At 31.4% G+C, this 24,245-nt stretch overlaps 1 pseudogene; it reads right to left on the bottom strand.

Moving 5' to 3' along the window:
* Nucleotides 1–10,694: 10,694 nt before the first annotated feature.
* On the bottom strand, nt 10,695–23,051 carry LOC110656136 (disease resistance protein RPM1-like; annotated as a pseudogene).
* Between the last annotated feature and the right edge of the window lie 1,194 nt (nt 23,052–24,245).

The raw sequence follows: 24,245 nt of genomic DNA, 5'->3' as shown, positions 1-24,245 counted from the left end.
TTTGTAAAATCCTGAAACACTTAAACAGTTTAAAATTATATTATAAAACTTTAAAATCGTATATCTTCATCAAATCACATTTTAAGACAAGGATGCTTTGCCTAAAGGGTTGTCTCGAGAACAGAAAATACCGAACTTGAAATAATAATTTAATACCACATGAAGAAATATATGGCATGTAGACTCTACTATTTAATAATAAAAAATACTATATGGCATGTCGCATTAACTTTTTCGAAATTTGATTTCATAATTGGATAAAACTTTTTCAATCTTCAAAGATTTATATTTTTGTGTCAAAATTAAAACGATCGGATTAAATCGTAAAAGTGAAAAAATATTTTAGTATTATTAGGCCTAATTTTTAAAATTGGACTAGCCGATTTGTGACGCCCCTTACCCGTCTATTGTATAACCGAGCAATAAGTGCCACATTCGGTGCCGGAGCACCCTATTTTGTTTTATCATGTCTATTGTAAACTTTAGATGTCATTTAAAACATGTATTCTATGTGTAGAATTTTTTTTTTTTATGACTTATTTCTGTGGAGACCCGAATAGAGCCTCCCCTGTTTTATTAGCATCTGGCGGGTTCCACTATCACCTGTTAACATATTTATAGTCATCTCACATATTTTCATATCATATTCTCTTTTATCATATCATTCACAACTATTTATGAGATCTCAAAATGAAGTATCATCTATTGTATTCATATGGAAATTCATAGATAATAAATTACAAGTTTTCATTTCAATCTCAAGTTTAATTTCAAGTCCAAAATGAAATACATCATAAACTAGTAATTACATCATGACTAAACATAATGAACCAAAATACTAGTCTATACATGGGCCCTACCAAAATACAACTGTAGAGGTGACTAGTAAACACTGGCAGATCTAATCGGTCTCTGTGTGAGCACTACTACTGCTACTATTGTGGTTGCTGGAACTGATTTCCAGAACCTACGCGATGGAAAACCAACGCGCTAAGCATAACGCTTAGTGGTGCATAATTTATAATAACAATAATTTAATAATTTAAATAATAATGATAAATTCATAATTTATGTGTCTTTTACATTTTTATTTCACTTTGGAAACAATTTAATTTATCAGGATCTTTTCTGTTTACTTATTGTCTATTCAATCTTAATTAATCATTTTCAATGCCCAAGAAACCTATAACAAATTATAAAAGCTGGATGTACGGGTGTATACTGGTTAGACAGCCCTATGTCTATAAAGTATACGTCTGTCAGGCATGAGGCCAGCTGTCGGGCACGAGACCCCCTGTCAGGTTTGTAAAGCCAGAAATAAAGTAGGTACAATGGCCAGTAAGTAAGCATATAGTCTATAGAACAATCATACCAGACATATATTGTCAGTTCATGATTTTCTCAGTAGGCAGTACTGCTATCTGTAGTCCCTAATTGGTATACCAATTTATCCAAACTAAATAAATAAGTCTAGGTATACTATGGACAATTAAACATTTTTAATTAATTTAGCACTATTCACCGTTACTATTTTCTAGTACTGTTCATTGGTGCCATTAATTTCATATTAATAGGACATTAGTCCCAATTTACATATTCATATCATTTTTAATATTTAATTATCCTTATGAGTATTTTAACTATCATATATAACATTTTTTCCATGAACCTTTTTTTAGGTTCATGTTGATGTGTTATATTTATCTAGGAATTTGACTAGGTTAGGATATCTATTTAGTCACACTTCCTTCATAACAATTGCTCATCTATGTTTAAACTTGAATTTCATTTTTGAATCACTGAATTTGGGGTTATAAAACTCAAGTTATGGTCAAAATACCAAAAGAACAGTATTTTGGACAATTTCTGGGTTGGCAGTTTTAGTGACTAAACTTGTGCTAACAATTTGATTTGGTTAAAGGCAAAACTAGGTCAAGTGGTCTTCATGAAAAGTATATCCCTATGTCTAAGCTTTCCATTGATGAAATTTTAGGTCATTTGGACCAGTATAGAGAGAGTTATGACCAAATGAACAAGTAATCATTTGGTCATTTTCTGGGTTGGCAGTTTTAGTGACCCAAATTGTGCTGACAATTTGAATTAGTTAAAGACAAAACTGGGTCAAGTGGTCCTCATGAAAAATGTAGCCCTATGTCTAAGCTTTCCATTGATGAAATTTTAGGTCATTTGGACTAGTATAGAGAGAGTTATGACCAAATGAACACATACTGTTCATTTGGTCATTTTCTGGGTTTGGTGCAGGGTAATCTAAATTTGGGCAGTATTTAGGTCAAGTTTTGGACAGAATTTGGGCATGGTTTCTTCATAGAAAATGGGCTATGTTGAGTCTAATTTCACCTCCAATTGGCCTCATACCAATTAGAGTCACACATTTTCAGTTATGGGTTAATAAACCCACTAGACTCATTGAGTCCAAACCTGCAGAAAATTAAACACTCCCGATATCTCAATTCCTCCAACTTCCTTACTTCAATTTGCATGCAATACACTTCTATAAGCAACAATCTCAACTCAATAGGTCAATTTCAACATTTTACAAAAAGTCCTCAACATTTACACAAACCCTAGTTTTCAAAGTTTCAAATTTACACAAACACTACACAATTAAACACCCAAACATTTCAACTCATTACACATTCTCATGGAACCATTTTTCATCACTTAAAAGCAATAAACTTCAAGTTCCATGGCTGACAAAAATTCAAGGGTACTTTCCTCTAGATTTTTTTTTTGTTTTAATGGTATTTATGCTTAGCTAAACATGCTTTTCATGTTTAATAAAGAGAAGAAGAGGGATTAGTGCACTAACCTTACTTGAGCTTTCCAAATCTCAACTTTCTTGCTTCTTATGGGTATCTATGGCTTCCTTATGGAGTGGGGAGTATTTTTTGTGAAGGGCGTTAAAGGTTTTGATGGGTAAAAGCTTGGGAAATCAAGCTTGGAAGCTTGATAACAATGGAGGAAATGAGGGAAAGAGAGAGAAGAAATGGAGGAAGAAGATGGAAGTGGGTTAGAGTTTGTCTTCTAGTGCCTATTTATAATTTTTTTTTGAATTTTCCTAAGCTTTTTCTTTTCTTTTCTTTTCTTTTCTTTTCTTTTCTCTTCTCATTTTCCTAATCTATTTCATAAATTTTAATTAATTTAAATTATTTTATTCTCTAATTTTTTTTTATTTTGACATTTAGGTCAAAATTCACCTTTGAGGGTGAAATGATCAAAATGCCATTAGTAGTGCATATTGGGTTATTTTTATTATTTTTGTACCAATTTATAAATTCTCTAAACTTTAATTTATTTTTTTTCTCTACATTTTTCCTATATTTTCTTAACATTTATTTCTTCAATTTATACCTCCTCACTATAGTCTAGGTGTAGTTCCAGATATTTTAACTGTCCGAACAGACATTAGTCGTCGGAACAGTAAAATGTACGGACTACCTATGGTGAGGGCGTTACAATTCTTCCCCTCTAAATAAAATTTCGTCCTCGAAATTTACACAGTGTAAATAATCGAGGGACCACTATCTCCTTGTCTTTTCTCCTTTTTGTGTTATAATACTTTACTTTTTCTTTAGTCTATCTTATTAATCCTAGTTCTACAATCTATCCTTATCTCGATTTATTATTGGAAATACGTAGCTTTACACAATAGTCCCAAGTCAGTACTGTAATCTGTAGCTTACAACACAAAACATCAAGATTGTTGCATAGTTACCACGGTATATCCCAATATACTAGCTCTTTTTTCTTTTTTTATCCTCAACTAGTTCTGTACTCATCTTCTTTCATCTCATATATAGCCTCCTTCTCATTTCCATATATTATCTTTGATATGATCCTTTTCAATTGATAATCTACCATAACCTTATGGTTCAAAGGGTTGGTGACAAGCATGTCATCTTCTAACCCATCTCTCGGTATCCTCTTTTAACAAGAGGTACATTGTATATATAGGGATGAACATAATTAGGGTCTATCAATACATATTTAAAGGTGTTATAATTAGAAAATGTACCTCTGACAACATCTACCAGGTCTGACTCCTCTCGAGCCATATCGTACACGCGGGGTGCTACTTCAACCTCGAGTTGTTCTATAGTCTCAGAAGCTCTTTGTGATGTACCAGCTATCTCTGGTCTCATCGATCTTCTACCCCTCTGTACTGTCAGGGCAAACCTCTGAGTCTGTGGTGGAGCTATGGGAGCACTCCTCCGTGGGCAATCTCTCAAAAAATGCTCTATGGACCCACATATGAAACATCCACCTGTTAGAAATCTACACTTTCCTCTATGGTTCTTCCCATAGTGTGTACAAATTGGCATCGGGGTTGATCTTCGTGCTACAAGACCCACAAAATTGCCAACTCATACAACCGTCTGACCTCCTCTCCTTGGGGCAAATCAGAACCTCTATCTCTATTCTCTGCTCTGAATTTGACCCTGATGCCCCCTGGGTCTCTTGCTCTCTATAGCAGCTGTGCTGGACTGACTAGGTCCAGACCCTCTCTTGCTCTGCCTGTCCCTCCTGAACTGCTCATCATTTCTAAGTCTCTCTACTGGGGTCCTATATACTGGCTGGGGAGGTGGTGGCATAGCTTCGGTGACCTGACGGAGCAATTGAGTCATTTGCTCTAGGAAGGCCTGCTGCGTCCTTACTAAAGTACCCAACGATGGTTCTGCTCTACTGCTACTGCGCCCCTGACTAGATGCAGGTGCAGGTGCGTGACTCTCTACCTCTTCCTCTATCGGTTTTGGAGACCCATGCTCTGACGAATCAGACGCCATCGATCCTATAAAACAGACAAAGAACAGATCTGCATTAATGTCACCTCGACTCTATCTAAAGGCCCATGCATGTGATGCAACTATTTCTTTCTATCTATCTAGGTCTAGGACCGCCTAAACCTCTGCTCTGATACCACCAAATGTGACGCCCCTTACCCGTCTATTGTATAGCCGAGTAAGAAGTGCCACATTCAGTGCCGAAGCACCCTATTTTGTTTTATCATGTCTATTGTAAGCTTTTGATGTCATTTAAAATATGTATTCTATGTGTAGAATTTTTTTTTTATGACTTATTTCTGTGGAGACCCGAACAGAGCCTCCCCTGTTTTATTAGCATCTGGCGGGTTCCACTATCACCTGTTAACATATTCATAGTCATCTCACATATTTCCATATCATATTTTCTTTTATCATATCATTCACAACTATTTATGAGATCTCAAAATGAAGTATCATCTATTGCATTCATATGGAAATTCATAGATAATAAATTACAAGTTTTCATTTCAATCTCAAGTTTAATTTCAAGTCCAAAAAGAAATACATCATAAACTAGTAATTACATCATGACTAAACATAATAAACCAAAATACTAGTCTATACATGGGCCCTACCAAAATACAACTGTAGAGGTGACTAGTAAACACCGCAGATCGATCGGTCTGTGTGAGCACTACTCACGCTCTTCTTTGCTGCTGAGGCCCGATCTCGATTACCTAGCGATGGAAAATCAACACGCTAAGCATAACACTTAGTGGTGCATAATTTATAATAATAATAATTTAATAATTTAAATAATAATGGTAAATTCATAATTTCTGTGTCTTTTACATTTTTATTTCAGTTTGGGAATAATTTAATTTATCAGGATCTTTTCTGTTTACTTATTGTATGTTCAATCTTAATTAATCATTTTCAATGCCCAAGAAACCTATAACAAATTATAAAAGCTGGATGCACAGGTGTATACTGGCTAGACAGCCATATGTCTATCCAGTATACGTCTATCAGACACGAGGCCAGCTGTCGGGCACGAGACCCCCTGTCAGGCTTGTAAAGCCAGAAATAAAGTAGGCACAATGGCCAATAAGTAGGCATATAGCCTATAGAACAATCATACCAGACATATATTGTCAGTTCATGATTTTCTCGGTAGGCAGTACTGCTATCTATAGTCCCTAATTGGTATACCAATTTATCCAAACTAAATAAATAAGTCTAGGTATACTATGGGCAATTAAACATTTTTAATTAATTTAGTACTATTCACTGTTACTATTTTCTAGTACTGTTCATTGGCACCATTAATTTCATATTAATAGGACATTAGTCCCAATTTACATATTCATATCATTTTTAATATTTAATTATCCTTATGAGTATTTTAATTATCATATATAGCATTTTTCCCATGACCCTTTTTTTAGGTTCATGTTGATGTGTTATATTTATCTAGGAATTTGACTAGGTTAGGATGTCTATTTAGTCACACTTCCTTCATAACAATTGCTCCTCTATGTTTAAACTTGAATTTCATTTTTGAATCACTGAATTTGGGGTTATAAAACTCAAGTTATGGTCAAAATACCAAAGGAACAGTATTTTGGACAATTTCTGGGTTGGCAGTTTTAGTGACTAAATTTGTGCTAACAATTTGATTTGGTTAAAGGCAAACTAGGTCAAATGGTCTTCATGAAAAGTGTATCCCTATGTCTAAGCTTTCCATTGATGAAATTTTAGGTCATTTGGACCAGTATAGAGAGAGTTATGACCAAATGAACACGTACTGTTCATTTGGTCATTTTCTGGGTTGGCAGTTTTAGTGACCCAACTTGTGCTAACAATTTAAATTAGTTAAAGGCAAAACTGGGTCAAGTGGTCTTCATGAAAAGTGTAGCCCTATGTCTAAGCTTTCCATTGATGAAATTTTAGGTCATTTGGACCAGTATAGAGAGAGTTATGACCAAATGAACAAGTAATCATTTGGTCATTTTCTGGGTTGGCAGTTTTAGTGATCCAACTTGTGCTGACAATTTGAAAAACGTGTAGCCCTATGTCTAAGCTTTCCATTGATGAAATTTTAGGTCATTGGACCAGTATAGAGAGAGTTATGACCAAATGAACACGTACTGTTCATTTGGTCATTTTCTGGGTTTGGTGCAGGGTAATCCGAATTTGGGCAGTATTTAGGTCAAGTTTTGGACAGAATTTGGGCATGGTTTCTTCATAGAAAATGGGCTATGTTGAGTCTAATTTCACCTCCAATTGGCCTCATACCAATTGGAGTCACACATTTTTAGTTATGGGTCAATAAACCCACTTGACTCATTGAGTCCAAACCTGCAGAAAATTGAACATTCTCGATATCTCAATTCCTCCAACTTCCTTACTTCAATTTGCATGCAGTACACTTCTATAAGCAACAATCTCAACTCAATATGTCAATTTCAACATTTTACACAAAGTCCTCAACATTTACGCAAACCCTAGTTTTCAAAGTTTTAAATTTACACAAACACTACACAATCAAACACCCAAACATTTCAACTCATTACACATTCTCATGGAACCATTTTTCATCACTTAAAAACAATAAACTTCAAGTTCCATGGCTGCCAAAAATTCAAGGGTTCTTTCCTCTAGATTTTCTTTTTGTTTTAATGGTATTTATGCTTAGCTAAACAGGCTTTTCATGTTTAATAAAGAAGAGGGATTAATGCACTAACCTTACTTGAGCTTCCCAAACCTCAACTTTCTTGCTTCTTATGGGTATCTATGGCTTCCTTATGGAGTGGGGAGTATTTTTTGTGAAGGGTGTTAAAGGTTTTGATGGGTAGAAGCTTGGGAAATCAAGCTTGGAAGCTTGGCAACTAGGGGTGTGCAAACGATCGGTTCGGTTCCGAACCGAACCGAACCGATAAAACCGAAAATCAAAAATCGAAAAATTTAAAAATCGAACCGAATCGAACCAATAAATTTCGGTTCGGTTCGGTTTTGAACCGATCAAACCGAAATTTATAAAATTCATATTTTTAACATTAAATCTAAATAATAAAAACATAAAAACAAAAAAAATTAGAAATCAAAACTCAAAAATCTTTAGGTTCGGTTCGGTTTTCTTTGATTTCGGTTCGGTTTGATTCGGTTCGATTCAATTTGATTCGATTTTTTTTATTTCCTATATATATTAATAATTTCGGTTCGGTTCGGTTTTTTTGATTTTTTTATGAAAATAACCGAACCGAACCGATTAACCGAAATTATTAAAATTATAAACCGAACCGAACCGATTAAATTTTAAAACCGAACTAATTGAACCGAATTAATCGGTTCGGTTCAGTTTTTCGTTTTAAACCGAAAACTGCACACCCCTATCCACAACAATGGAGGAAATGAGGGAAAGAGAGAGAGAAGAAATGAAGGAAGAAGATGGAAGTGGGTGGGAGTTTGTCCTCTAGTGCCTATTTATAATTTTTTTTTTGAATTTTCCTAAGCTTTTTCTTTTCTTTTCTCTTCTCATTTTCCTAATCTATTTCATAAATTTTAATTAATGTTAATTATTTTATTCTCTAAATTTTTTTTTATTTTGACATTTAGGTCAAAATTCACCTTTGGGGGTGAAATGACCAAAATGCCCTTAGTAGTGCATATTGGGTTATTTTTATTATTTTTGTACCAATTTATAAATTCTCTAAACTTTAATTTATTTCTTTTTCTCTACATTTTTTCTATATTTTCTTAACATTTATTTCTTCAATTTATGCCTCCTTACTATAGTCTAGGTGTAGTTCCAGACATTTTAACTGTCCGAACAGACATTAGTCGTCAAAACAGTAAAATGTACGGACTACCTATGGTGAGGGCGCTACACGATTAAACCGGATTAATTAAGACTCAGACTACTAACTGATTCAATCTGGTTTGAGAACGATTTTTGCACCCCATTAGAAAAAAAAAAAAAAAGAAAAGAAAAAAAGCCTTTGGCATTCCAATGGGTGTCGAACCCATGAATCGACCTACGCATTTAGTAACAAATGTTCTAAATAATATATTATATAATTATTAGCTTGAATTATTTTATTATTTCTCTATTTTAACATCTTTAATCTACATAAATTTTTATCTATTTATTGTACTATAAAATTTTAATATTTTAAATTTTATTTTTCATTAATATAAAATTTTTATTTTAAATATTTCTTTTATTATTGATTATTATCTTTTAAAAGTTAAAATTCCAATTATAAATTATTTTTTAGAAAAAAAATTTACATATTAAAATTAGATATTCAATGACTGGATTGGTTTTAAATCAATGCAAATAATGACTCCCATATGAGGTGGTGGAATATCACATAACTTCAAAGTACGCTTTTGCAAATTTTAGTTCAAGTCCACAGAGTAGTAATAACTATTTATGAAATATTAATAAACTAACCTGACTTCCACAAATTTGTAGTCACACTAACTTTGTCAGTATCCTTTAACAATTTCTTCACTCTCTCCTTCTTAATCATAAAGGGAGAAACAATATTTCTTTGCAATTGCACAACTAATCTTCTGATAACGTGGAGTTGCAGTTCCCATCAACAAATTGAAAATCTCATACTCTAAAAAAGAAATGCAACTCATGAACAATAATCACATGCGCAAGGACTTCTCTTATCTTTTTATGAGCATGTTTAAAATTTTGCACAAATATCCACTTTTATCATATTGTAAAATTTAATATAATAATTTTATTAAAAAAATATTATTTACGTTACAAAGGTTTAAAGTTTAGAGAGAGAGATGTAGTTTAGGGTTAAATTTGAACTTTGACATTTTGACGGTTCAAAGTTTAAAAAATAAATAAATAAATAAAGGTAGAGGGGGAGGGAGGGAAAGAGAGTGAGAGTGAAAAAGATTAAAGGTTCTAAGTTTCAAAATCCTCCACCATCAAAACTATGCAGTTTTGATTTATTTAATAACTCACTACGGATAAAATGATTCTAATTAAATTTTTATGGCTAAATATTTATGGTCAAATCTTTTATTCATGTTTTTATAAACAAAATGATGTAAATATATTCTTATAGTACAAAAATATAGTGAAAATTAAAAAAGAAAATTATCATCTTATATTTCAACTTTATTTATCATATAAATAATAAATTAACTTATAAAAAATTAAATTTAAATTACAAATAACTATATTTTATATCTTAATTATATCAAAATTTAAAATAGTAACCATAAATATATTATTTTTTAAAATAATTATAAATAAAATAAATATTTTTCAATATTGTAAAATATAATCATCATTCATATAAATGAAATTGTAAACAAGTCAACTTATGAATTCACTAACATAGTCATGACCCAACTCGTGAGCCTGTAAACAAGCCAGTTCATAAGCCTTAATGAACCGAATAACTCAAGCTCAGCTCCTTTATTAAATGAGCCACATTAAGTTTGGCTTGTTCAATTTCTTTGCAGTCATCATTGTCCTCATGACTTTCGTTTATTTTTCCTTGCCTGAGAATGAAATCTCTCAAATTTGGTAGCAACATTTGTTCTGGAATACGTTTTCTGTTTGAAAAATTTATTAACATTTTAAAATTAAATTTCACTTAATTTTTTTAGTTTATTATATCTAATATGGCAAATTGATATGCATTTGTAATTTTATTTTACGTACGCCGTGATTAAATTTCACGACACACCTTGCTTGAGTTAGATCTCCCTTATCCACATTATAGCTGGACTAGTTCATCCAAATTCCCAGCTAAATAAAACAATTCCAACCGAAAATTAAAAATTAATCTTACAAAAATGAAAGAATCGCAAGTTTCAAAAAAAATTACTAGAATTTGATAACTAATTAATTTTAAAAGAAAAGAGAAAGAATCACAATTACTAGAACATTATATTGGGAAGCAAACTTTGATAATTGATAGTACAATGCTAATATTGTCCAGCCAAGCAAAGAATTATATGCGTAATTCACACCCAAGATCACCAATTACATATATACTAATTATTATACGATGCTTTATTTAATTTTATTATAACAGAAATATTCATGAATGTAAATGTATATATACTCATTCTTTCTGAGCACTGGGCGGAATTTATTGGCATGGAATCCTTCAGTACAGTGTCAAGCTGAAGCTAATTTTCTTTGAAGGCAACCAATTTATGTAATTTCAAACTGCAAGAGCAAGTGGCAAAGCAATTTGTTTGGTAGAAATAAATTTTATTGCAAATTGTTAAAATAAGGACGACAAACTTTCTTTATTAGAATTTTGTGTATATGTGTTTGTGATGATTGTAGAAGCTCACCTCTATGCTCAAAAATCTTGATGTTTGGGATGTGCTGCAACTTTGAAAGATCATTGCTTTCCACATCTTTTAAACGGCCTATTAGACTTGAAGAACCTGGGTTCACTATTAGAGTTTGAAGATTGGTTAAGAATTCATTACCTTGGGGCACTGCATTTAACGCCAAGCAGGAATCGATGTACAACTCATGGATATATAGCATAACCACCTTCTCTATGGTTATTGCTGTCAGTTGAGGGAAATTCCACAAATATAAAGTTTTAAGCTTAGCAAAGCCACTGCAGAAACATAGATTTTCTCCGATGAAGGAATTTGTTAGATCAAGCCGTCCCAAATTGGGCAGTGCTGCAATGCGAGGGAGTGGATCTTCCTTTAATCTAGACCAATGCAACCACAAAAATGTTTGGTATTCAAGCGACCCAAGCCAATGCGGCACCCTTTCCAGTTTCCCTATTAAAAACAGCTTCTGAAGTTGGGTTGGGGGTGTTTCCAATGCATCTGTTGACCCCATGAGCTCAAAGGAGCATAAATTTTAATGATAACAAAACTTAACTAGAATCAAACTAACATTGTTTTAAGTGTTGTGCTTCCTTAAGAATAAAGAAAAAGATTCACGGAATTGATAATGAACTTATATTTTAAAGAAATGATGATATTCTAAGACAACACAAGACGAATCAAAGAAGATAAAGAAAGAAAATGTTACCTTCCAAAGCTGCATTGAAGATCAAATTTGAAGGTACAAGTAGTATAGAGTTAGTTTGAACTTTTAGGATTGCTTGTGGAAAGATTTGAGGAGTAGAAGCCAATGATACTTATTTTTAATCCCTCAAATTTTCATCCTAAGTTTTCAAAACTTTTTTGAATTATTAATGGCCTAAAAGTATTTTATTATAACTTGGTGTAAAGTTTCTAAAGTTTTCAAAGTTATGCAGAAAAGCTTTTCCGGTATGCTAACTAGTTTGCTACTATTTCTGGTATACTAACTGGTTTGCTAACTGACTCAATTCTGCACAACATCATAGAAAATGACAAAATAACGGCTATTTTCTTGAAATTTAAAATTGTAATATTCAAATGAGTTCTCAAACGGTCAGAAACGATCTAAAACTATAAATACACTTACCCTTGGCCATTTTACACTTAATGAAAGTTTCTCTATTGTTCCTAACCTTTTAATATCATTAAAACTTTCATTCAAAGTGCTCAAATTTTTTTATTGCTCATCATTGGCATACCTATTCATCTCTTCTTTATAGATTCTGTTGTATTGAGTGAGATTGAGTTTTAGATACCTTCTTAGCATTTATAAGAGGTCATTCAAGTACATATTAAAGCTTGATTGTGAAAAGTATTCGGGATAATACTAAATAGAAGTGTAAAGCTACTTGTAAAAGCTTTGGTGTGAAGATTTGTAAAGGACCTTTTGTCTCTTGCCTTTAAAAGAGAAGAATAGCGAAGACTCAAAGTAGATCTTTGAGAGAGTGGATGTAGGCTAGTTATGCCGAACCATTATAAAAAGTAAGTGTTCAATTCTCTAAACCTTTACTCTTTAAATTTATGCACTTTTATTTTCTGGTTGAATCATTTTTGCTGAATTGAGAATTAGTAGAGTGTTAACTCTGCTGCAAACTGAGATAATTTGTTTACTGATAAATCTACTAAGATCTAATATAATATGCTTACTACTATATCTGCTGTCAACTAATATATTTACTGTTTACTGTTCTGCTTGCTGTGCTAAAATTTTATTCAGATTACTGTCATTTTTGCTGAGTGCTAATATATTTTATCAGATCAATATACTGAATGTTTTTAAACCAACTTTGTATCAACTAATTATTTGAACAGTATCACACACACATTTCACAGTAAAAAACTAGATTGAACTAAGCTATAATTTTCAAAAGTTTTGAGCAAGAACCAAAAAATTATTTTAGTCCAATTCACCACTCCTCTTGGACATATTTTGGGATATCAGCATCCACTCGAAGGAGCTCGGCTTCATTTTTCACTGTTAACAGTGTAGTTGTTTCAAGTTCTGGATTGATGAGCGCAGGTCCCGTTCATCCGCTTCTTTCAAATTTGTAATGTCCATTCTGCTTAGTCGGGTCATACTCCCAAGTTGCCTTATTATGTCGCCTTTGGCTTCAATGTCAAACACAACTTGCAATTTCTTCAATTTGCTAATTTCAAATGGTACTTTCATCCCCCTGGCAATTTCAAAATTTCTTTAGTTTCCATAATATTCATTATACATAGCTAGAGAGCGCAAGTTCTGCAACTCAACTACTTCACTCGGAAGTTCCTTTATATTTGTTTCAGATATGTCTAAGGCCTCAAGGTTTCGAAGTTTTCCGATAGATTTTGGAAGCTTTGCCATTGGAGTCCCTCTCAAGTTCAAGTACCTTAAGTTGAATAGAGTCCCTAGCCCTTCTGGCAATATATCAATTGCGGCATTTTCCAAATCCAAAGCCCTCAATAATTTGAATTTTGATAGCAATGTATTTGAGAAAGACACAACTTATCACAAACACAAACAGTGAACGAAGTCGTGTCATATTGCTATATGATTGAAGGTCCCCTTTAGTTGTTTGAATAGACAAGCGGCGAACTTGATGAGATTTGCATTTGTCAATCTCTGCTTTTCCATCATATACAACACCAAACTTCTCTCTCTCTGATATCGATAGACCAATCTCACGCAAAAGATCGTGCATCTTGCAATGTTTTGGTCTCCCAAATTCATTTCGCCGGACAACTTGAAGCATGCTCCGAAGTATGAGTTCCATGAGATAGCTTTCTGCCACTTCTATGGGTCTAGTCCTGTCAATTTGCTGAACAAATCCTTCCGCTATCCATAGTCCGATGAGCTTTTTTCGTTGAATTTTATAGTCTTCTGGGAAAAGGCAACAATGTAAGAAACAATGCTTAAGTGGGGATGGAAGGTCATTGAAACTAATTAACAAAATGCTCTTGACTACTTCCAGCCTTTCATTATTGTTTAGTTGCCAGCTCAAATTCTCACAAACACTACTCCACTCTGTTACTGACTTTTTGGATGACATGAGACCACCCAAAGCCACAACTGCAAGAGGTAGGCCTTCGCATTTTCCCACCAGTTCTGTTGCCAAAGGTTCGAGATCTCTTGGACAAGATTTATCAGGATAATTTGAGAATGCTTTCATGCAAAAGAGATCTCAAGATTCTTCCTTCTTCAGCGGTTCAATAGTGAGAATGTGACTTTTAACACCAGAAAAATAAGATCCCACATCTTCTTTTTGAGTTGTAAGCATGATCCGACTTCCAAGCTCATTATTTGGAAGCGATACCTTTATTGCCTCCCATAAATTTATATCCCACACATCATCCAAGACAACTAGGTATTTTTTCTGCTTCAAGTACCCAATAAGAATCTCTACGAGGTCTTTGAAGCCCTTTGTGCCCAAATCATCAAGAACCCGTTCCTTCCTTGACTGGTGGAATTCTTTGATTAAGCTTTTGAGTAAATCATCTCTCATGTATGTTTGAGAGACAGTAATCCATGCATAGCAATCAAAAGAGGACTTCACAGTTTCATCCTTGTAGGCCTTGGCAACTAGCGTTGTCTTACCAGATCCCCCCATTCCAACCACTGAAATAAGAGTTTGATCTTTTTCTTTACCCATTAATAATGTTTTCAACAACCAACTTTCTTCTTCAAACCCTACAACATCATCTTCTTCCGTAAAAAGTGCTGAATCCCTTTGGTACAATGGCAAATAATGGTCACTGGAACCTTCTATACGATCAATGCCATATCTCTTTCTCCTCTCATCCATGCCTTTGATGGTTTTATTGATCTGTTGCAGCTTGGAGGCAATCCGATGCTTCTCACAAAGAGTTTTTGGAGTGAGAAAAATTCGATGGAGGATTGTGAAACACTGTTGCCGATACATGTAATACGTGAACTCATCAATGAGGTCTTCAATTTGGTGTGCAGTGTCCCTCACAGCTGCAACCCATGTCTTTACTCCTTCTGACATATCTTGCTTTCTCTCAGCATCATGAAGAAAAGATTTCATGCTTTCTAGTTCTCTCCTGATTTCATCAAGCTCATCATTGATACCTACTAATAAAGTTGCTTCATTCTGAAGAGCGGACACTATTATTCCAATCACTTGTTGTCCACCCTTCTCTTGTTAATTAAATGACTGCATTTAGCATTATTATTATCAGTTTAGAACGCCATAAAAGTAAAATACATTAGCAACAATTTATGCTTCTCAAAAAATTTTAGATGAAATAATCAATATTTTACCATATAAGGGTTATCATGGAAGGGAAAATCAAGATAAAAATAGTGTTTCCTCATTTTTTTAAATTTACAAAAAAATAATAGGAATATTAATTATTAGTAGAACACTAATGTTTTTATTAGGAGATTATTTATTAAACCTTCCTAATCAACCAAATTTTTTTCTTTTATAAGTAAAACAAGATTTTATTAGAAGATGACAAATGTGAACCAACAGTAGATCTGGGCAAGGGTTGGTTTTGGGTCAGAATCGTCAATTCCTTGACCCTTGGAGGCTTGAAATAGAACTGGCCTAGATTTAGATGGTTTGAATCGGTTTTAGTTCAATTATGATTCTGGACTCGTTTTAGTCCGATTTTAAAGCGGTTCCATTTCTGATTTTTTACAGTAACAGTTTTGGTTAAGCCACAGTTTAGTTCGGTTCGAGGCGATTTTAGTTCTGGTTCAATGTGAATTTTAAATCAATATTTTTGAAAATTTTAAATTTAATAAAATTGCAAATAAAAAATTAACATTCATTTTCAATTAAATAATGTTACATTCGGACTTTTAATGGTGATTAAACCGACCATCATTAATGACTCCAAATCATGATCCATAAAATAATTTTATTTACAAAAAATTTAACAAATCTTTCATATCTCAATTCACATCAATTATATTCCAACAATATTCTTAAACTATCCATTTTAAATCAACAGAAAAAATATTTCCCTCATTTAGTTTTAATATTCTTCCATCTCATTCCTCAATTTCATTTAATTTAAAATACAAATAATTTTTCATAAATAATTTAAAAATCTAACAAAATTTCAATTTCCACACCAACATATATTACATAATAAGGATGCATCAATATAGCATTTTACCGAATAATAAACTCATTTTCTTAAAAAAAAAAAAAAAAAAACTCATTCTTATATAAATTATTTTCTTAATAATAATAATAATAATAAATTTATAAAAATTCACCAATTAAAAAGAAGTTGCTTTTAGGTATTTCTACACCTTAAGCAAACAATAATATATTTTTGAATTCATTAAACTTTAACAAAATTAAAAATCTAAAATATGCTAATTAATTTAAAAACTTCATAGAAATTATTGTGTACCTAATTGTCCAAAAATTAAATACACTACAATGTAGAAAAATATTAAAATAAATAGAATTTTAAAAATTTCAAATTGAACCTAAAAATCTAAATATGCTATTTAACTTAGACAATTCATAAAAATTATTGTGTACTTTATTTGAGAATGGTCCAAGAATTAAAAATTCTCACAATCATATACATAATTTAGGGAAAATGTTAAAAAAGATAGAACTTCAAAATTTTTAAAGTGAACCTAAAAATGTAAAATACGCTAATTAAATTTAAAAACTCATAAATTAATGTGCAGCTTTATTTGAGAATGGCTTAAGAATTAAAAATGCTTAAAATAATCTGTATAATCTAGAAAAAAATATGAAAAAATAAAATTTAAAAAATTTTAAATCAAACCGAAATCGGATCAAACCGCCATTCCGAACCGGCTGATTTCAGTTTTGGTTCACGGGAGGGGAACCATAAGCGTCCTGCCCTCCCATGGTCTAGGTCCGGTTCAAGAACCAAAACCATTGACTCGGTCCATTCCTAGGTTTGACCCAGGCCAATCTCGGTCTGGTTCACAGTTAGAATTGGACCGTGGCCAGCCTGCAAACATACAACAGAAAACAAAAGATAGACTTGCACAAATACATCCAGCTAAAAGTCCAAAATAACTGGCAAATCAAAAGGGGAATATGTGGACAACATGAAACAGCAGAAACTTAAGCAAGAAAACACCAAAAGATAGCAGTATAAAAAATCGCTAGAAGTATCTCCAAAACAAACATCCCAAAGGCTATGGAGAACCAAGTTCTTGAAGCTGCAGAAAGGCATATCATCGAACATCTACAGTGCAACCAAAACTAAACAACCATGCTTTTCTATGGAGACCCCACTGGCAAAACTCAAACAGAGAAAACCATCCACACGATTAAATCATATGCTGATTGTCCAAAAGCAAACAATACAAAGAAAAGAGCTTTGCTAAACAAGGGACAAACTCTACCAACATAACTTGCACGGAAAGCGATGAACTGAACCAACAACATCGAAATCTCTGCCTCTAATTAAGATATTAAATACACCACTAATGATAGAACTCCTCCAACATCTGCTGGACCGAGGAAACTTAGAGACCTCCCCTCCAAATTTGCGATACCAAACAGAATGAAAAGCAGCCAAACCAACATCTCTAAATAAAACCTGATTTCGATCACAACAGAAAATAGGGACTAAAAGCATAGCAAGATTATCAACAGAGGAGCAGAAATTCCCCTATCCTAGACATCCTCAGTAGAGTCCATGATCTTCTTATCGATCACAACAGAAAATAGGGACTAAAAGCATAGCAAGATTATCAACAGATGGCCAATTTGATTTTTTTATTAATTGGCCATCTCAAATTTTCTATTGGTTCAAATAATTTATAACTTGTTTATTATAATTTAAATTAAAGTATCAAAATTGCCTCGATTTTATTAAATGAGTATAAAAGTTAAATTAAAAATTAATTATTTAAATTTTTATATTTACAAATTAAAATTTTAATTAAATATAAGTGAATCTAATATTTTTTGTTATATAATCCCGATCAAATGGATTATTTCAATTTGTGTTTTTTACTCTCTTTTTATGGGTATAATATAATTTTTTTTTTTTATCAATCATCTTATTTAGCTCTCTCCTTTGTTTCATTTAAATTCAAAAATATATTTTATTTATATCCATTTTTTGAATTGATCAACTTTCATGCAACTTTAATCCCTTAACTTTCATGAATTGCTCAAGTAGACAAAGCTAATCCCTTAACTTTCATGCAAATTTTGAATTGATCAACTTAAATATACATTTATTTTTGATAGATATATTTATTTTGTTATTTTATTAATATCCATTTTTTGTTCTTTTTAATTTTAATGATTATTATTTTTTTAATCTTATGCTATTACACTATATAGTCTAGCTATTTATGGTTTATATATATATATATATATATATATATATATATATATATATATATATATATATATATATATATATATATATATATATATATAAGCTTTTGCATCTATGAATTTTATTCAAGTATTTGGTATCATATTTTAATGAGAATTGATTTTTTTTTATTTCTCAATAATGACAACTATAATTAATTAATACTTATATTTATTATAGGGATTTTTTTATAATTATTTTAGAATCGTAAAATATTTTTATAAATTCATATTTTATATTATTTTTCTTTATATATATATATATATATATATTATAATTCGCCCTCCAAACCTTTTATTTATTCTATGTGGAAAAAAAAAAAATAAGGGTGAAAGCCCTACATTGATAGTCTGTCCAAGAAAGCAAATTTTGGATTAATTCTAAACGCTAGTCTCCCAATTACAATGTTTTGATACTAATTAAATATTATATGCTACTTGCCTGATAGTGTTTTGATTTAAAATATTTTTTTATATTATTCAGTAACATAAATATTTATATTAATATTTAGATATTGAGGGAGTGGACCATGAAATATTATCTCTCTTAACTTTTAAAATATTATTTAATATTTTGGTTTGAAAAAAAAAAAAAAAAAATATATATTATATATATAATAAATAAAATTTATTTATTTTATTTTTTTTAAAAAAAAAAAAAAAAAAAAAAACTTGTAATATAATTTTATATTTTTATATAATATCTAAATATTATTTTATTGTTATCTAACTAATTTATAATTTTTGTAAAATTTTTATTTATATATTTTTAATGTTATTTCTAAACTTTTTTTGTAAAATTATTTAATAGTCCAATTTCAATTGAAATGATTAATTTTAAATATTAATACTAAATCAATTAATAAATATATTATTGTAATATTATTAACCTTGGTTTTAAGATTTGATTAATTATTATTAATTTGATTATTATTACTATTATTATTAATAAATATTTTTCATGAAAATATTTTTTATTATTTAGTTACAATATTAAACTAATGATATGTATTTATATTATATATATATAAGTGTTTTCACATTTTAATAAGATCATCAATTATAAAAAATAATTTTTTTTAAAAAAATGATTTAATTTTTTTTATCAGAAAAATATTTTTTCCTTAACTTAATTTTTTAATATCTTAAATACTAAAAAAATAAAAAAAATATTTTTTAAAAACATATTTTTAACGAAACAAACGAGGTTAAATGTAAGACTGTTCTTATAAGCAATAAGTTTCGCTATAGAAGGCCCATTTCTGCAGTACATTACAAATAACCATAATTTTTAAAATTGGACTGGTCGATCAAACCCGAATATTCAGGACTCAAGCTTTGAAAAAAATAATAAAATCACCTTGCTGCTTCCACTGGGCGTCCAACCCATGAATCAACCTATGAATTTAGTAACATGTGTTGTAAATAATTTATTATGTTATTAACTTGAATTATTTTATCATTTTCTATTTTATCATCTTTTATATATATTAAAAGGTATATAAATTTTTTATCTATTTATTGTATTATAAAATTTTAATGTATTGAAATTTATTTTTTATTAATATAAAAATTTTATTTTAAATATTTTTCTTTTATTATTAAATATCATTATTTGAAATTTAAAATTCCAATTATAAACAATTATTTAGAAAATATTTTGACATAATAAAATTAGTTTAGCTTTTTATTTTGATGATTATTTATAAAAATATATTAAACTAATAATAATAATAATAATAATAATTATTATTATTATTATTATTATTATTATTAAGAGATCGTTGATTTATATATATAATTGATATTTATTTGATGCTTAATCCTCTGATGACCAAATCGGTTTTAAAAACAATGCAAATAACGGCTTTGTCTAAGGTGGCGGAACATCACAGAAGTTCAAAATACGCTTTTGCAAATTTCAATTCAAGTCCACAAAGTGAGCAGCAATATATAATAACCATGTAAGAAATATGCTGACCTAACTTTAAAAAATTTGTAGCCACACTAACTTTGTCTATATACTTTAACAATTTCTTCACTCTCTTCTTTTCAATGTTGTGAGCGGAGAAATGATCTTTCTTTGCAATTGCACGACTTATCTTCTAATAATGTGGAATTGCAGTTCTCATCAACAAATTGAAAATCTCACACTCTAAAAGAAGGAAATGGAAAGTCATGAACAAAAATCATATGAGGAAGGACTTCTTTCATCTTTGCATTATTGTATTTAAAATTATGCACAAAAGTCACACTTTTATTGTAGTGTAAAGTATAATGTAATAATTTTAATTCCAAAAAAAAGGTTAACCTTTTAAAGATTTAAAGTTTAGAGAGAGAGAGAGAGGGAGAATAATAGTAATGGTTAGAGAGAGAGAATAATAGTAATGATTGGATAGCTTAGTGTTAAACTTGAACCTTAATCTTTTAAAAGTTCAGAGTTTATAGGAAAAGAAGGGAAGAGAGAGAGAGAGAGAGAGAGAGAGAGAGAGAGAGAGAGAGAGAGAGATAGTAATAGTTAGATACCTTAGTGTTAAACTTGAACCATAGCCTTTTGAAGTTTCAAAGTTTAGAGATAAAGAGGGAAGGATGGATGAGAGAGAGAGAGAGAGAGAGAGAGAGAGAGAGAGAGAGAGAGAGAGAGAGAGAGTAATAGTAATGGTTGGATAGCTTAGTGTTAAACTTGAACCTTAATCCTTCAAAAAAATTTATTGGAAAAGAAGGGGAGACAAAGAGAGAGAGAGAGAGTTATTAACAGTTAGATACCTTAATGTTAAACTTGAACCTTAACCTTTTAAAGTTTCAAAGTTTAGAGAGAGAGAGAGAGAGAGAGAGAGAGAGGGGGGGGAGTAATGGTTTAATGACTCATTGTTAAATTTGAATCTTATCCTTTTAAAGATTAAAAATTTAGAGAGAGAGAGAGAGAGAGAGAGAGAGAGAGTAACAATATAAGTTGTTAGACTTGAACCTTGACAATTTGATGGTTCAAGGTTCAAAGAGGAAGAGGGAGGGATGTATAGAGAGAGCAATAATAATGATTGAATAAATTAGCATTAAACTTGAATCTTAGCCATTTAAAGTTTCAAAGTTGTGTGTGTATGTGAGAGAGAGAGAGAGAGAGAGAGAGTGTGTGTGTGTGTGTGTTGTGCACCACGAAAGCGTATAAGCTACAAAGAAATAGAGCAAATACACAAAACATAATATTTACGTGGTTCACCCTCTCTGCATAGAGCTACATTCATGGGCATGTCATCATTCATTATTCACAAAATAATTATCATTACAAGCTCAAACTGTACTATCAATCAGCTCAATTACACCCAAGAGAACTCTTACATCAAATTACTCATAAAAATATATTAGTTATCTCAGTCTTTTCTAGACATAACTCAATATATTTACTACTACAATTGCTACACCACAAAGGGTGTCTTCAACTATATGAGTAAGAGCCATTTCACCAATGAACAAGAATTTCTTTCTCTTGAATTCTATACCCTTTCTCCACCTTATGCTGAAGCCTTTTTCCCTCCATGGGACTGTAATGGGCAAGAGTCCTTCATCAACAGGCAAAGCCAAATAACCTTTCCACCATTCTCCTATTTATAGTGTTAATTTTTTCAATCCTAATTTAATTAGAAGTCCCACTCAATTTAAGAATAGCACTAAAATAAGAGTTTTATTCTATCTGGGAAATAATCATCCATCATATTAAGAAATATTTATTCCACTCAAGATTTTGGGTCATAAATCTAATAATCTTCACCTTGACTCAAAATTCATCAACCATTGCATACCTCAATGTTTTTGGGTGCATTCAATCATCAAATCTTCATGCTTGAGCTTGAACCTTCAAATCATCAATCTCTTCAATCTACCATGAATGTAACTTGCTTATTTCTTCAAAAAAATATTCACATCATCAATTTTTTTTATTTTACATCAAGAGCTCCACCTTAACTTTAACTCTCCACCATCACCATTGTTGCATGTGTGACTTTCTACATGTCACAGCAGCTATACCTTCAATCAAACTCACTAAGATCATCCCATACTCTGATACTAGTTGTGCACCACAGAAGCATGTAAAATATAAAAAAATAGAGCAAATACATAAAATACAATATTTATGTGGTTCACCCTCTCTATATAGGGTTACATCCATAGGCATGCCATCATTAACTATTCATAAAATAATCATTATTACAAGCTCAAACTATACTACCCATCAACCCAATTATACCTAAGAGAACCTTTACATCAAACTACTCATTGTAAATATATTAGTCAGTCCTCATAGTTTCCTCTAGACATAACTCAATATATATACTACTATAACTATTACACCACAAAGAGTGCCTTTAACTACATGGGCAATAGCCCTTTCACCAATTGACAAAAATTCCTTCCTCTTCAATTCTATGCCCTTTCTCCATCTTAGGCTGAAGCCTTTATCCCTCCACGGGATTGCAATGGGCAAGAGCCCCTCATAAATAGGCAAAGCCAAATCCTCAACAATCGGCAAAGCCACTCTTTCCATAGGCAAAGCCACTCTCCATGGGCAAAACCTCTCTCTATGGGCAAAGCCAAATAACTTTTCCACCACTTCTCTATTTATAGTATTAATTTCTTCAATCCTAATCTAATTAGGAGTTCCACTCATTTTAGGAATAAGTCTAAAATAAGAGTTTTACTCTATCTAGAAAATAATCCTCCATCCTATTGAGGAATATTTCTCCTACTCAAATTAGGAAAAGGTCTCTTCAAATCTCACTAAGATGTCGAATCATAAATCTAACAGAGAGAGACTAAAGGTTCAGAATTTAAAGAGACAAAGGGAAGGAGGGTGGGAGGGGGAGAGAGAGAGAGAGTTTTAAAGCTTAAAGAGAAAGAGAAGGGAAGGGAGGTAGGAAGAGAGAGAGATAGAGAGAGAGAGAGTAACTATAATGGTGGTTGGATAGCTTATTGTCAAACTTGAATCTTAATGTTTTAACTTTTTATAGTTAAAAGTTTAGAAAACAAAAAGGGTGTGACAAATGAATGAGAGGGAAGGAGGCAGGGGGGAGGGGGGGTGTAACGCCCTCACTGTAAGTAGTCCGTACATTCTACTGTTCCGACAACTAATGTCCGTTCGGACAGTCAGAATGTCTAGAACTACACTTAAACTACAGTGAGGAGGCATAAATTGAAGGAACAAATGTTAAGAACATATAGGAAAAAATTTAGAGAAAATAAAATAAAAATTTAAAGAATTTATAAATTGGTACAAAAATAATAAAAATAACCCGATATGCATTTTGAAGGGCATTTTGGTCATTTCACCCCAAGAGGTAAATTTTGACCTAAATATCAAATTAAAATTTAGAGAATAAAATAATTAACATAAATTAAAATTTAAGAAATAAATTAGGAAAATGAGAAGAGAAAAGAAAAGAAAAGAAAAGCTTATGGAAATTTAAAATTTAAAGTACAAAAATAAAAATATATAAGACACAAGAGGACAAATCCCTACCACCCTTCACCTTCTACCCCCCTCCCTCTTCTCTCTCTTGGCCGGCTGTATCCTCCCCATTTCCTGCATTGATGTCAAGCTTTCAAGCTTGATTTCCCAAGCTTCTACCCATCAAAACCCATAGCTCACTTCACAAAAATTACTCCCCACTCCATAAAGAAGCCATAGATACCCATAAGAAGCAAAGGAAGTGAAGTTTAACAAGTTACAAAAAGGTTAGTG

The sequence above is a fragment of the Hevea brasiliensis genome, chromosome 12 (genome assembly GCF_030052815.1).
Source record: "Hevea brasiliensis isolate MT/VB/25A 57/8 chromosome 12, ASM3005281v1, whole genome shotgun sequence".
NCBI lineage: Eukaryota > Viridiplantae > Streptophyta > Magnoliopsida > Malpighiales > Euphorbiaceae > Hevea > Hevea brasiliensis.
The sequence above is the reverse complement of the archived record's forward strand: the minus strand, read 5'-3'. Positions and strand labels throughout refer to the sequence as shown.